Source organism: Lissotriton helveticus, chromosome 1_1 (assembly GCF_964261635.1).
Source record: "Lissotriton helveticus chromosome 1_1, aLisHel1.1, whole genome shotgun sequence".
Lineage (NCBI taxonomy): Eukaryota > Metazoa > Chordata > Amphibia > Caudata > Salamandridae > Lissotriton > Lissotriton helveticus.
Genome location: NC_136057.1, coordinates 518,891,379 through 518,908,252, shown reverse-complemented (window position 1 = coordinate 518,908,252; position 16,874 = coordinate 518,891,379). Strand labels below are relative to the sequence as shown.

General features: G+C 43.3%; 1 pseudogene; it reads left to right on the top strand.

The window, feature by feature from the left end:
• Positions 1-3,332: 3,332 nt before the first annotated feature.
• LOC144762457 (inhibin beta B chain pseudogene) overlaps positions 3,333-16,874 on the top strand; it is a 37,330-nt pseudogene continuing 23,788 nt past the window's right edge.

Below are 16,874 nucleotides of genomic sequence, written 5' to 3'. Positions count from 1 at the left end.
ACTGAAAAAACCATAGGTTATAGACCATATATAGTTAGGAATTAGCATTTAAAAAACCTTATTTTACTCACACAAAACCATTGAAATTCCATATATAGTTAGTTGCACTAACTATATATCGCGCACCCGCAATCCACTGCTGATGATGTCACATATTACATCATTCATGACATGGTCAGTGACATCACTGATGACATCACTGATGACATCTCAAATGACATCACTGATGACATCACTGATGACATCTCAAATGACATCACTGATAACATCTCAAATGACATCACTGATGACATCACTGATGACATCTCAAATGACATCACTGATGACATCACTGATGACATCTCATTTGACATCAATGGTCACATCACTGATGATATCATTCATGTGACAATACAATGCATCTCCTCACACTTTAATATAATCTCTGTTACACCCAGTGTTAAATACAGAATATAATTTTTTTAACCATTGACACACCAATACTAGTTACTACATACGCCCTCACTGATTCCTACGTCTACACACACATTCACTCATTCACCCATACAATCATTTATACATACAATCACTCATCTTTACAACACTATCATATGCACTCATACACCTATACAGACACTCACACTCTGCCACTCATCCATGGAGTTACTCACACACCTAGTCAGTCCTGTAAAGAATCAATCACACTTCCATTTTCTAATCTATACAGTTAAACATAGAGTACCTTACATTTTCAAACATATACTAAAACATACTTACTCTCTTATACAATCATTGATACAAGAACACATTGATCTGCACAGATTCACACATCTCCCAGCCAGCCACACATACACTCAGTCTCCCATACAAATACTTGGACAATCAATCAATAACCCATATAGTTACTCATATAGCTACTGATCAACACATGCAGCAGTTTACAGAACAAAAGACATAATGATGCACAAATTAAGACAGTTTAGTCACTTACCCATGCACTCAGTGAGACACATTTAATCACTCACTCATACATTCAGTCATGCACCTACTAAATCCTTCGTCCAGACACTTATACATCTACTCATTCTTCAATATGTAAGACATATTTTAACTTTATAGAAACATACAGTCACTGGATGTTGTCAGTGATGTCATCAGTGATGTCATTTGAGATGTCATCAGTGATGTCATCAGTGATGTCACTGACCATGTCATGAATGATGTAATATGTGACATCATCAGCAGTGGATTGCGGGTGCGCGATATATAGTTAGTGCAACTAACTATATATGGAATTTCAATGGTTTTGTGTGAGTAAAATAAGGTTTTTTAAATGCTAATTCCTAACTATATATGGTCTATAACCTATGGTTTTTTCAGTGAATATATATATATATACATATCAAGCTCCAAAGAGGTTGTCCAACAATGAGCCGCACTTAGAAGCAGTTCCACTTTTCCCCCAAAAAAGCCTTTATTTTGGGTCAGGTATTACGATTCTCGGCATTTAAAGCATTTCACCGCAGTCCAACATGTTTCGAGTTTGTGCCTCTACTTCCAGGGTACTTGCAGCGAACAAAGCGCATGATTGACTTCACCTGCACATTTAAACATTATCGTGCGCCAAGATTGGTCCAACGTCAGGGGGGAACAGTGTGGATCGTGCTCCGAGGATGATATTGGCTGGATAACAGGAATTTGAAACAGCAATTCTACTAAATATTTAATTTTGAGTGAAGGAGCAGTTACAAACTACTACAGCTCGATGACTAAAAAGACCAGAGTGCAATTTGACCACGCCCACTATGGCGATTTACATATTGTACGCGCTACACGTATGGCGCAAAACTGAGCAACTTCTCCTCCATGAAAACCCCAGTGAGCAAGGGCTGTCCAAGCCCGAAACATGTTTGGGACTGAACTCTTTGCGGTGGAGAATGACCTGTTTTCTTGCTGCCTCGGAGGAATAAAGATCAACTTAACGCTGCTGTGGGTGTCTCAAGCGTCAGAGCAACATTGTTTTGCATATATATATATATATATATATGAGAAAAATAAAGGCTTCTTCTGGAGCACTTGGAACCCGTGGAAGGTGGCGCAAATACCGGCGAAGCAGTCCGGTGGATTAATATAATTCGAGTCTTTCACAAAGTGAATTGAATGCGCTCTCAGACAAGAAGGCAAGAAGAGGGTCCAAGTAGTTGGTAATGCAGTTTAATGCACAACGCGTTTCAGCAAAGAAAGCCTTGTTCACGTGCAACCCCACACTCATAGACACCAAGTTTAAATAAAGTTGTTTCAGAATGTCGGCTCATAGTCAACAACAAAGTAGGACTAGCAAAGATACGGTTTTGTGGCAGACATTTTGGAATGGTAAAACGGAATATACATCGTTTTTGTAAAATCTTGCTCGTATTCAATGAATGATACACACGATTAATGAATAATTCATGCACATATGCAAATCAATAATTATAAAGTTGTAACATGTAATCTAAACAATTGTTGTGGAGAAATCACATTTTGTTTGAGAAGATCACACAATCCGAATATCGGCTATTGCGTTAGCCAAGTGGCATCAAGAGGTGAAAATGAGGCTCATACTATGCATCTATTGCCAGAAGAATATTATGCAGCACTAGTCCCATTGGCTGTACTTAGACAAATATATATCCATGCATGCCAGCAGTTCCGGACTGCAGAGCAATCTCTGCAGTAGTCCAATCAGGCTCAATGCGCTGGAGGAAACAGCACATAGCTCAAATTAAATCAAATCAAATCAAATCGAAACAAAGGCTAACAGCACCCCATGCTGCATAGCTTATAGCAGTGAAAGTCAAGCATAAAAAGTAAAATACACTTGCGTGGCGTGGATCTCTACCAACAAAAATTCAGTCAATATATGTATAATACAAATATGTGAAGTCCACCCTGGGCCTCTGTGGGAGGCATAGATCCTGGCAATTGCTGGGGAAAATATTGCTGAATGAGTGTCACCATCAACCCAACCATACAAGTCAAAACATGCATGGTAATAGTGACTGCCCAATGTTGTTGTAATCACTCTCTGCAATGGACTGAAATCATATTTATCTGGAAAGGTCAAACCTTAAGGCTATGGTGTCTGGACGTGTGGTACAACCTCGAGCAGTGATTCCGGGAGTGCAAAGGTTGGGTGCGCCCGTGCAGGTGTGATCCAGTGGTGGGCCCCCTCCTTTCCTCCTAAGGAGTGAGAAAGAACAAAAGATAAAATCAAAGTTAAATGTGAAATGTGACTAATCAATAGCATGAGACAGAGTAAATGAAAATGTATGACTAGACAGCATAATAAGAAAAGCACATATGTTAAAAACATGTCAGAAGGCAATGAGCGGAGTCGGTGCTTTAACATCATAACAAACTATGCTGAGAAAGTCTGGGCAAATGCTGGCAGTAAGTGAGGTTGATAGGCCTTATTCTCTCAGGTGAATGGCCAATTCCTCATCCATGTTGAGACCTCCCGGGAATCTGGTTTGGAACTCAATTATGAGTTTGGATTCACGTTGTCTCAAATTGAGTACCCTGTCACCCCCCCTCGGATGTTTGGGGACCTGTTCCAATATGAAGAAATTTAATTCAGAGGTATTGGAATAGTGTTTCTGTTCAAAATGACGTGCCACAGGGTATTTAGGGTCCTTGTTGGTAATGGCTCTGAGATGCTCAAGGATTCTTTTTTTGGCAGCACAGCTGGTACTGCCTATATACCACAATTTACAGGAACATTCGATGACATAAATCACAAATGTGGTGCTGCAGGTAAAGAAAGAGGTCAGATTTTTATTGATGTTATTATATTCTACAGATCCTCTGTATTTACTGTGCTTGCAAGCTTTGCAATGGCCACATGGGTAAAAACCCACTAGACCATGCTCGGAGTTAGTCTTACTGTATTTAGTAATGTCATTCCTGACCACTAGGTCACCTATATTCCTACATCTTTTGTAAGTGATGGCAGGACGATCAGGTATACTGTTACCGAGAATGGAATCTGTCTTCAGGATATCCCAATTCTTGGATAACAGTTTTTTGACTTGGCTAACTTCTGAACTGTACGTTAAAATGAGTCTAGTAGATTCATCTTGCTCCACAGTGTCAGCAGTCTTCTTGTCAGTTAGTGTTTCAGGTCTTGTTATTTCATCTGCTCTCAGTTTAGCTTTTTTAAGGACCCAACTAGGATAGCCTCTGCTTTGAAACCTGGTTATGATGGTTGCCTGCTCTCTCAGGTAAGCATCATTGGTATTGCAGTTCCTTTTTGGAAGATGAATCTACTAGACTCATTTTAACGTACAGTTCAGAAGTTAGCCAAGTCAAAAAACTGTTATCCAAGAATTGGGATATCCTGAAGACAGATTCCATTCTCGGTAACAGTATACCTGATCGTCCTGCCATCACTTACAAAAGATGTAGGAATATAGGTGACCTAGTGGTCAGGAATGACATTACTAAATACAGTAAGACTAACTCCGAGCATGGTCTAGTGGGTTTTTACCCATGTGGCCATTGCAAAGCTTGCAAGCACAGTAAATACAGAGGATCTGTAGAATATAATAACATCAATAAAAATCTGACCTCTTTCTTTACCTGCAGCACCACATTTGTGATTTATGTCATCGAATGTTCCTGTAAATTGTGGTATATAGGCAGTACCAGCTGTGCTGCCAAAAAAAGAATCCTTGAGCATCTCAGAGCCATTACCAACAAGGACCCTAAATACCCTGTGGCACGTCATTTTGAACAGAAACACTATTCCAATACCTCTGAATTAAATTTCTTCATATTGGAACAGGTCCCCAAACATCCGAGGGGGGGTGACAGGGTACTCAATTTGAGACAACGTGAATCCAAACTCATAATTGAGTTCCAAACCAGATTCCCGGGAGGTCTCAACATGGATGAGGAATTGGCCATTCACCTGAGAGAATAAGGCCTATCAACCTCACTTACTGCCAGCATTTGCCCAGACTTTCTCAGCATAGTTTGTTATGATGTTAAAGCACCGACTCCGCTCATTGCCTTCTGACATGTTTTTAACATATGTGTTTTTCTTATTATGCTGTCTAGTCATACATTTTCATTTAGTCTGTCTCATGCTATTGATTAGTCACATTTCACATTTAACTTTGATTTTATCTTTTGTTCTTTCTCACTCCTTAGGAGGAAAGGAGGGGGCCCACCACTGGATCACACCTGCACGGGCGCACCCAACCTTTGCACTCCCGGAATCACTGCTCGAGGTTGTACCACACGTCCAGACACCATAGCCTTAAGGTTTGACCTTTCCAGATAAATATGATTTCAGTCCATTGCAGAGAGTGATTACAACAACATTGGGCAGTCACTATTACCATGCATGTTTTGACTTGTATGGTTGGGTTGATGGTGACACTCATTCAGCAATATTTTCCCCAGCAATTGCCAGGATCTATGCCTCCCACAGAGGCCCAGGGTGGACTTCACATATTTGTATTATACATATATTGACTGAATTTTTGTTGGTAGAGATCCACGCCACGCAAGTGTATTTTACTTTTTATGCTTGACTTTCACTGCTATAAGCTATGCAGCATGGGGTGCTGTTAGCCTTTGTTTCGATTTGATTTGATTTGATTTAATTTGAGCTATGTGCTGTTTCCTCCAGCGCATTGAGCCTGATTGGACTACTGCAGAGATTGCTCTGCAGTCCGGAACTGCTGGCATGCATGGATATATATTTGTCTAAGTACAGCCAATGGGACTAGTGCTGCATAATATTCTTCTGGCAATAGATGCATAGTATGAGCCTCATTTTCACCTCTTGATGCCACTTGGCTAACGCAATAGCCGATATTCGGATTGTGTGATCTTCTCAAACAAAATGTGATTTCTCCACAACAATTGTTTAGATTACATGTTACAACTTTATAATTATTGATTTGCATATGTGCATGAATTATTCATTAATCGTGTGTATCATTCATTGAATACGAGCAAGATTTTACAAAAACGATGTATATTCCGTTTTACCATTCCAAAATGTCTGCCACAAAACCGTATCTTTGCTAGTCCTACTTTGTTGTTGACTATGAGCCGACATTCTGAAACAACTTTATTTAAACTTGGTGTCTATGAGTGTGGGGTTGCACGTGAACAAGGCTTTCTTTGCTGAAACGCGTTGTGCATTAAACTGCATTACCAACTACTTGGACCCTCTTCTTGCCTTCTTGTCTGAGAGCGCATTCAATTCACTTTGTGAAAGACTCGAATTATATATATATATATATATATATATATATATATATATATATATATATATATATATATATATATATATACATATATAAATCGATAGAGTCTGCTCGGCCTTTCCAATAAAAACACGCGCGTATTGGACATGCGCGTATTCTAATTCAACGTTGTGTATATATAAACACATGCCAATGTTGGAAAGTGAACCAACTCCTCCCCCCTCCCTCTTCCAACTTCTCGGTCTGCCATCCTGACACCAACTGTCCATCCTAATATATGTAGACTATTGTCTCTATGCGTCCCTTGTAGTTGTTGACCAGCAACCAAATTGATAGGGTCTGTTCGGCCTTTTGATTAAAAACACGCGCTTATTTGACACACCCGTATTCTAATCCAAAGTTGTGTATATATAAACACGTGCTTAATCGGATCCAACGTTGTGTCAAATTTTCAAAGCAATCAGTGAAGAACTTTCGGAGACGTAAAATTTTGAACAAACAAACATTGACATTTTTATGTGTCTGTTCGGGCTTTTGATTAATAACACGCGCGTATTCGACATGCGCGTATTGGACTCCAATGTTGTGTATATGAAAACACGCGCATATTGGAATCCAACGGTATGTCAAAATTTCAAAGCAATTGGTGAAGAACTTTCGGAGATTTGCGATTTTGAACAAACAAACATTTATATTTTTATTTATATAGATATAATATAATATATGTATATATATCAGGCCTGGGAGGTAACACGTTGTTTAAAGAAATTTTGGAATGTCCTAAGAACTGACAGTACCCTACAAGAATATGTAGGTGAGAATCCCAAAATCACCTATAGAAAATGCACCGCTATAGGAGACATGCAATGTAGCAGTGACTTAAGGGATGCAAGTGAGAAACAAATAGTAAAAGGATTTTTTACTTGTAGGGCTTGCAAACCATGTAAGAACAGCACAAACATGAAGCGGATTGAATTATGTATACATCAAAAACCGTTTGTGATAGATAAACATCTAACATGTAAATCAGATTTTTGTGTATATGCCCTAATTTGTCCTTGCCCCTAATTTACATTGGAAGCACGATACATCAGGTGAAAAAGCGTGTTCTCAAGCATAGAAGAGCTATCGTGAATGAGGATAGGCAATATCCAATTGCGAGGCATTTCAAAGAGGTGCATCATAAAAATGTGGAACTGTTGAAATATTGTGCAATAGACAGGATCCCAAAGATGGAAAGAGGGGGGAATCGCTTAAAAGAATTAAGGCGCAGAGAATCTAAAATGATCATAAAGTACAAGACAATGTATCCCCTTGTGTTGAACAAGGATGAGGAACTCTCAGTTCATTGGAGGATTAGATGCACTGTTGAAAAAAGTAGAGTAGCCTGTTAGTTGTTTGTAAATATTTTAATCGATGAATATTCATCACTTGTATGTTTTTATCATAGGAGACGGAGACACCATCATCAAAATATGGGGACACTAGCGAGAAGCCAGTGTTACTGCTATAGAAAATGCCCACATGGGCAGAATTGTAATTTATTTATTTATTTATTTAAAACACTTGTAAAGCGCAACTGTCACCTAACAGGTATCCTGGCGCTGAAAGCTTACTCCTGAGATGGAAAGAGACGGGAGGCTAAAGGGAATTAGAAGTGAACGGAATTGGGGAAGAGCCAAGTTTTGATTCGCTTTCTGAATGGCAAGAGTTGTGGAATTTGGCGAATGTCGACCGGCAGACTGTTCCATAGTTTGGCGGCGGACACTCTGAAAGATCTGCCCCCGGTCCTTACCTTGTTAAATCTGGGTACCAACACAAGGCAGGCTGAGGTGGATCGAAGAGTTCTGGTGGGGGTGTACCAGGAAAACATTTTTTGTAGGGGACTGGGGCCCGTTCCGTGTAGTGCCTTGAAGACAAGGCAGAGTGCTTTAAAAGCTATTCGCTGCTGCAAAGGGAGCCAATGTAGTTCGGCTAAGGCTGCTGTGGCCGAGGATCTCCTGGTCCAACCAAGGGCCAGTTTAGCTGCAGCCGACTGGACTCTTTGGAGTCTGTCCAGTAGAACAGCTGGGGACTCGAGCAAAAGAGCATTACAATAGTCAAGGCGACTGAGGATAGTGCACCTGACTATTAGCGCTCGGGCCTGGGTGGGGAGTAGTGGCATGATTTTACGTAACGAACGCAGTAGGGCCGAGCAGGTAGAGACTGTTTTGGTTACCTGCGTTTGCATGCTAAGGTTGTTGTTTAGCATAACACCCAGATTGCGGACACTAGTGACCGGCTGTGGTTTTTCTGGATTTTCCGGGGGCCAGAATTCAGTAGGAAATAGGCGAGGAATCCGGCTCCCCGAGCAGAACAGGACCTCGGTCTTGGAGGAGTTGAATTGCAGGGAATTCAAGTGCAGCCAGCCGGCTGTGTCCCTTAAGCAGTCATGGAACGATTCCATGGGGGTTGAGTCTTCCCCCTCCCAGGAGAGGATGAGCTGGGTGTCATCAGCGTAGTTTACAGTTTTCAAACTGTGGGATTTGATTAATGTGACCAGTGGTTTTAGATAAACGTTAAAAAGGATCGGGCTGATGGACGAGCCCTGGGGTACACCGTGAAGCACTGGAGAAAAAGCGGATTGAAAAGGGGTAAGGGACACAGCCTGTTTCCTATCTCTCAGGTATGAATGGAACCAGAGCAGGGCGGTGCCATCGACCCCTGCCTCTCTGAGCCTCTTCAGCAGAATCACATGGTTAACCGTATCGAATGCGGCAGACAGGTCCAATAAGATCAAGGCCACTGCGTGGCCCCTGTCTGCATGCATCCGAAGTTCTTCCATGGCTGTAAGCACAGCTGTTTCGGTGCCATGGGCTGGGCGAAAACCGAATTGGAAGTCGTCCAGGATGTGATTCTGCTCAAGATGTGTCGAGAGACATGAGCTAGCCCAGCGCTCCACCACTTTCGCTGGAAAGGGTAGAAGCGATATAGGTCGAAAGTTGGATAGGCACTCGGGGTTCAAGGAGGTTTTTTTCAGCAGCGGGGTGATGAGTGCTTGCTTCCAGGGAGTAGGGACAAATCCACAGCAAAGAGTTTGGTTACAGATCCTACGGAGGGTGTGGAATAGTTCAGTTCCGCACGCTTTCCAAGTTTTAGGGGGCAATGGGTCGAGGGGGGACCCAGAAGTGATTCCGTGTGCCAGTCTCTCGAAATCTACTTCGGGGATAGAAGGGAGAGCCTGTAGACATTCCCTTGGTAGGTGTCCTGGGCTCGGCGGGTCAAGGTTGGTAGTGGCAGCTCCGGGGGAGTTAAGAATAATGTACATATTGCAATATGAAGGAAAATATGAAGTATTGTTTTGGAACTTTGGACATATTATTATTGTTTGACCACTGGGGCGGAATTGTTTATTGTCGTAAAAAACATAAAACATATCATACCATGTGTATATGGATTGAAAATTAGATAACACACCTAAATGAGTTATAATAAATATGTTTATAAAATTTCTGATCCAAGAAAATTGTAAATAGAGCAATATCATTATGAATTTAAGCAACACTCTAAAATGGCTGGCACTCTCACTAAGCTTAAGATGTGGTGTAGTAGTCCTATTTCGATGTTTATGTTATTGTGATGGTTTTTCACTTTTTCTTTATGTGTATATATACTTTATTTAAAACAAACAAAATTGACCCGTGACAAAGGAGCTTGGCTCCGAAACACGTCGGGCAAGGTTGCCGATGAACTGGAAATGAAATCAAACTTTCCACACATTACGCACTTGGGCTCGGTTCTTTTAGTTTGTGCAATACCGAAGATTGGAGCAATATATACCTATATATATATACATATATATAAAACCTACTAGCAGTGGCCAGTAGGTAGGTATAGTTAGAACCTAGTTTCCATAGGAAAAACATTTTTTGATTTGCTAATAACTTTAGCGTCGTTTGACGAATCTTCACAATATTGTCCCAAAAAAATATCTATCCTGGTCAGCTGCTATCCTGAAAGTTTGGGGGTGATTTGTTAAGCGGGGGCTGAGAAAAAAGGGGGTCCCAAAACGCATTTTCCCTATGTTAATTTCTATAGGAAATTTTGAGACAGGCTACAGCCCGAACTGCTGAACGGAATTACTCCAAATTTGGCAAAGAGGTAGAGCTTGGTTCTGAAAGCGACCTTTTTTTTAAATGGTGTAAATCCGTTCACTAGTTTTTGAGAGATTCATAAATTAAGAGTCAAAAAAATAAATTTCCTATATTCCTATAGGAATCTTTGGGCAAGGCTACAGCAGAAACTACTGAACGGAATTTCCCCATATTTGGCAAAAAGATAGTGCTAGAATCAGAAAGCGACCTTTTTTCAAATCGTGTAAATCTATTCAGTAGTTGCTGAGAAATTAAAAAAATAAAAGTTTCAATATCTGGGCGAAGGTTAACCCCCAAGCACAAGCTTCACTGTGATTGGCTGCCAACACTCCAAACCAGAAAGTGTTGGCAGTCATCTTGTGACTCAGTAGAAACGAGTCAGCAGAAAACAGAGATGCAAAGATAATAAAACAAGAGAAGGGGGCAGGGTAGAAACACCCTCACCCCCTAGGCCTGATTAGGTGGTCCCAGAAGGATGCCCAGGGCCCAAAAAAATGTTTTTTCTTTTTTAAATTTTGGCACAATAAGGGCGGGGGGGTCACAAATTCCACTGAAATTGTTTAAAAACAATGAAGTGCATTTTCCTGTGTTTTATTTTAATGAGGCCCCGGGGTGGGTTAGGTCCCGAGGGCATTTCTTAGAAAATAATAGCGGGGGCCCGCTGGGGCCTCCGCAGCTCCGGGGACCACCACTACCCCGGGGCTTCACTCATGTTGGGAGGTGGGGCATGTGGCCCCCTCAGGAGCCCTCCATGGCCCTGGGGTCCGCCAACCCCCAGGGCCAGCTCCTGCAGTGTCCTGGGGTGCCCACCCCCGGGACACTGCTGTTTGCTATGACACTTGCTTTGGATTTTGGAAGCTAGAGCTAGGAAACCTGCTCTCGCTTCCAAAATCCAAAGCTGATTGCTTTTCAGCACGAGGAGGTGCATGTCAGTAGCTCACCGTGTGGAAAAGCAATGCCGACTCCCGCAGGACGTGGGGAGCTTGTGGGATCGTGGGGGCATTGGGGCTCCCCCCACAGTTCCAAATGGTGAGGTCAGGCCCCGGGGGATGGGGTCCTTGGGCCGAAATTGGCCATGGGAGGGGGGCCGGCGCAGCCCCCTTCTCGTTTTTTTTTTTTTTTAAATAATGAACATGTTAGCATGCTTCGGGGGATGAAGTCCACGAGGCGAATGTAAATTAGGCTCTCAGCGCGGCCCCTCGTGTGAAAGCGATGGGAGCACGGCACTCGAGTACTTCTTAAGTCTTTCAAACACCGAGGGGTATATTCTCAAGGACACATCGCCGAGTTAACGGCACTTTATTGCAACAAAACTGGTGATAAATGTAATGCACCATTCACAAACTGGAGCAAACAGCTCATATCACCAGTTTACCAGCGATAGCAGCCTCAAAAAGCCTTGTTACGGATAACTCCGGCAAATATTGATAATGAGATGTAGAGTAGGCGTTCCCGTGCAAAAAAGCAGCGAACACATCACTTCGAAAATTTCTCAACCACCAGCAAGATCGTCAAAGAGAGTACAAAACAGGTGATAAGGTGTGTTAGTAGCAGGAAGTTTACACCTGCTCTTAGATGGTGTAAAGTCGGACGACAACCTGCAACATGAAAGGGACCCCAGCCATGAACCACACCTGAACGACAACAGATGCAATGGAGCCAACGATCAGGCAGTTCGGACACCCAACACTGCTCCAACACCCCCCCGCTACCAGAACCTTGTCCGCCATCCCCCCTCAGCCTCCCACACAAATGTGACAGCAACCTTAGGAAATCTAACAGATTGGCTGATGTTGAACAATTATAATTAAGAAGATGCAAGTGAGGTTTGACAAATGAGAATCACAGTCATGTATGGATTTACATATAAAACAACAACAAATAAAACTATGTATAGCCATAGCGTGTCATTCCTGTACCTTTCCGGAATCACAGGCTGCAAGACAAAAAGCAAAATAAGATTGTCTGTCATGCATCCATCAAAGGAGAGAGAGAGAGAGAGAGAGAGAGAGAGAAAGAGTTAGGAGAGAAAGAGTGAGAGAGAGAGAGGATGAGAGAGACAAACAGTGAGAGAGAGGAAGAGAGAGAGGAAGAGAGAAACAGTGTGAGAAAGAGGAATAGAGAAACAGAGGAAGAGTAAGAGCGAGAGAAAGAGAGAGAGAAAGAGTGAAAGAGGAAGAGAGAAACAGCGTAAGAGAGAGGAAGAAATATAGGGGGCATATTATCAAGAAAGGGTAATACCTTATCCCCGCTTTTATTGGCAGGAAACTGCCGCTAAAGCAACGATAATGGGCTTGATAATATGCCCTTGTGAATTCCCATTGAAGCCCAGGTTCTGGTGTTAACCTGGGCTTCATGGGAATTCACAAGGGCATAATATCAAGCCCATTATCGCCGCTTTAGAGGCAGTTTCCTGCCAATAAAAGCGGTGATAATGAATCGCCCTTTCTTGATAATATGGCCCATAGTGAGAGAGGAAGAGAGAGAGAAAGAGTGTGAGAGAGAGAAAGGAAGGAAGTGATAGAGAGGGAGAGAGAGAGGAGTGTGAGTGACAGAAAGGAGGAGATGGAGAGTGAATGTTGACACTTTGGAGAAAATCCTCACAGCTCACGTTTCTGTCACCCGTGTGTCTCCAACCATGTGCCGGGATATAGGGCAGCCCTCAAGCTTAGTCATCTGAAACATAGTATGGAATCAGTAATGGCAGAGTACATACAACTGCGCCCGCCTAAATCACTGTCCAGCCTTTGTGTATCCACGCTACAGTACCCCATCCACTTCTACTGCCCAGAGGTGTCTGCCCACTGCTGCACACCCAGGTTGCTGCATCCCATCCCCTTCCACTGCCAAGAGGTGTCTGCCTGCTGTTCTACACAGAGGCTGCTGCATCCCATCCACTCCCAGTGTCCATAGGTGTCTGCCCACCACTGCACACCCAGGCTACTGCACCTCATCCTCTCTCACTGCCCAGAGGTGTCTGGCAGCCGCTGCGCACCCAGGCTGCTGCACCCCATCCACTTCCACTGCCTGGAGGTGACTGCCCGCTGCTGCGCAAACAAGTCTCTCTGCTCACCTTGGCTTGGCTGTTCGGGCTGGACAGTTCCCATGAGGCACAGGGTCAGACTGATTTGCATATAGCCATGTCTGAACTGGGGTGGCAGAGTGGGCTAAAGAACGGTGATGGATCAAACCCAGATATTTTGACTGGGTGTGAGTGTTTGATTGGCTCAGATGCTCTGTCCATCACCACCCCCTTTTGTACCACTTTGGCCGCCATAAGTGTGGCAGGGTATGCTCAGACGTGAGTCCCTTGCTCACTTTGCCACTGGATTCAAGCAAGCTGGGCTGAAGACGGCTGGAATTCCAGAAATCGGTCCTCAGAAGCTTGTTTCCGGTCCAGGGAAGGCATGGCTTGGCAGGTCGGGCTGGACTGTTCCCATGAGGCACAGGGTCAGACTGATTTGCATATAGCCATGTCTGAACTGGGGTGGCAGAGTGGGCTAAAGAACGTGATGGATCAAACCCAGATCTTTTGACTGGGTGTAAGTGTTTGATTGGCTCAGATGCTCCGTCCATCACCACCCCCTTTTGTACCGCTTTGGCTGCCATAAGTGTGGCAGGGTATGCTCAGATGTGAGTCCCTTGCTCACTTTGCCACTGGATTCAAGCAAGCCGGGCTGAAGATGTCTGGAATGCCAGAAACCGGTCCTCGGAAGCTTGTTTCCGGTCCAGGGAAGGCATGGCTTGGCAGTTCGGGCTGGACTGTTCCCATGAGGCACAGGGTCAGACTGATTTGCATATAGCCATGTCTGAACTGGGGTGGCAGAGTGGGCTAAAGAACGGTGATGGATCAAACCCAGATCTTTTGACTGGGTGTGAGTGTTTGATTGGCTCAGAGGCTCCGTCCATCACCACCCCCTTTTGTACCGCTTTGGCCGCCATAAGTGTGGCAGGGTATGGTCAGACGTGAGTCCCTTGCTCACTTTGCCACTGGATTCAAGCAAGCCGGGCTGAAGACGGCTGGAATGCCAGAAACCGGTCCTCGGAAGATTGTTTCCAGTCCAGGGAAGGCATGGCTTGGCAATTCGGGCTGGACTGTTCCCATGAGGCACAGGGTCAGACTGATTTGCATATAGCCATGTCTGAACTGGGGTGGCAGAGTGGGCTAAAGAACGGTGATGGATCAAACCCAGATCTTTTGACTGGCTGTGAGTGTTTGATTGGCTCAGATGCTCCGTCCATCACCACCCCCTTTTGTACCACCTTCCGCCACAGGCGTGTATCAAAGAGGGTCCACCACGTGCTGAAGCAACCTCCTCACCCATTGTAGAAGGGATTCTGCTCCTACACAGAACTGTGCATAGAGACTTGGAAACTCAGTGAATTACGGTGTGCCAAAAAATCACCTTAATAGGTAATATCCCCTACCAGACTAGCAATCAGTGTCTCATTGGTTCTTCCTTAACACCAATGATTAGAAAACCCAGAACATGGAACTTAGAATACCTCAGGCAATGTGGAACACATGAACACTCTTTTGTTATACTCTCATACCAGTCCAAAACAGGGAGTAAATGGAGACACGTGCAAGTTTGAAATATTTATTTCTAATGCCGTGTTCTCATGTGCAGTATTTTAGCTAATACAAGCAGACATATTATAATCAACAAGATTATCAGCATAGTTACTATTCCATAAAATACAAAGGGAGAAAGCATGTTACAATGCTAAATTGAAAACAGGTTAGAATACACCTCTATATCACTCTCCCTTGCTAGTAGGTTATTTTATATCTACAGAAGGTCTCTTGGGATTACAAGGGCGGCCCCATACCTCTGGTCCTAGCAGAAATGGATCACATCAGTTTCTGCAATAGCTCTCTGTATGCAAATGTTCTCCAAGTGTGTGTGATCATGCCTACGCAGTGAATTATTAAACGCGCTAAAAACAGAGGTGGCCGCAGCTGCATATATGTTATGTATAGAACGTGCGCTGATCAGTCCGAACAACAACCACTGTGTTGAAATAACCTTGAAGGCATCGGCACTCACTGTTCAGACAAAGCTTACCAAGCAAGGCTGCTAATATAGAAAAACATATTATTCTCGTGTGAAGCAAAACACTCTGCTAAACACTAACCATATATAATAATGTGTGCCGTGTGCAAAGGCAGCAGAAAGGACAAATGGCGTCTAAACTTCTAATAAGCTCATGCCAACTTAACACAGTGTAAATGCAAGGCTCATCCCCATGACACCCTCCCTTGATCAGAGCACGGATAAGAAAGGTGCAAATTTGGAAAGCAGAATTCAAGAACAACAGTCAAAACCAAGTTCAAATTGCCACAGTGAAAAAACGGGAACAAAACTCAATAAAAATAATGTACTTCAAATCAAGCAATTCTAGCCACTGACATAGGGAAATCTATAGGCCTGGGTAGAAAAAAATTAAGAAGAAAAAAATAAAAATATCTGATGTCCAACATTTGACCTCGGTCATGGAAGAGAGAGAAGCAATGACACATCTCAATCCAACAATGTATATGCAAAATATGTAGCAACAGCCTCCAATTGGAAGTCACTGTTCTCATCTGAAAACATTTCAGCCATCCAATTCAGCAAAGGGGAAGAGCATACATGTTCTTCAATTACCGTAGCCTCTAGCACCATCAGAGGGCAACTCGGTGTTTCTTCAACGAAGCTGCGTGCCAAGAAATCTTGCACCGCTGCAAAAACATTCCAACGCCCCAAGACTCCATGCATTGCTGCAAAGGCCATAAACCTTCTGCCAGAATAAAGAAATTCATGGGCAACTAAGGGGCTCATAAGCTGATCATAATCCACATTGGGAGACACCGTATTGCAGAGACACAAATCCAGGGCCCAGTCGAAATCGCAATGAAAGACAGGCTGGATGCATGTAAAGAAGGAAAATCGAAACAATAATCCATGAGCTGCGCTCAAGGTAGCAAGAGGCAGCACCCCATAATATTCAAGCGTTCGGTTGCAGAGCAGCAACAGCCGTGACAGACCTCCTCGCAACACAGGACGCGCATCCATTTTGAAATAAACAAAACAACAGAAGTACGCCTGCCACCTGAGTGAGCATTAAGGGAAATCCACCAAACAGGCTAGAAAAAATCGAATGAAAAAATGCCGGGAACATACCAAATATAGTTTAAAATGAAGTCACAAGGCCACTGCTAACAACTTTGAAAAAGTGAGCCAGCCCCGTGGTGGAGGAAGCATTAAAGATAGTGTGAATTAACTCACCGAAATGCAAGAGCAAATCCGTATTTAATAAAGCATGCACCTCTGTGCGGGTGTTTGCCACGTGAAGGATAAATGTTTCACGAGCAGATGTGAGGGCGACGTCTTTCTGAGACAATAGAGCTCTTATGCGACTCATCTTGTTGAACTCTGCTTTCAAGGTCGGAATCATCGGCCAGATGGAAACATCAAGCTTCCCATGCGGAGGAGAGAACATTACATTTTTACAA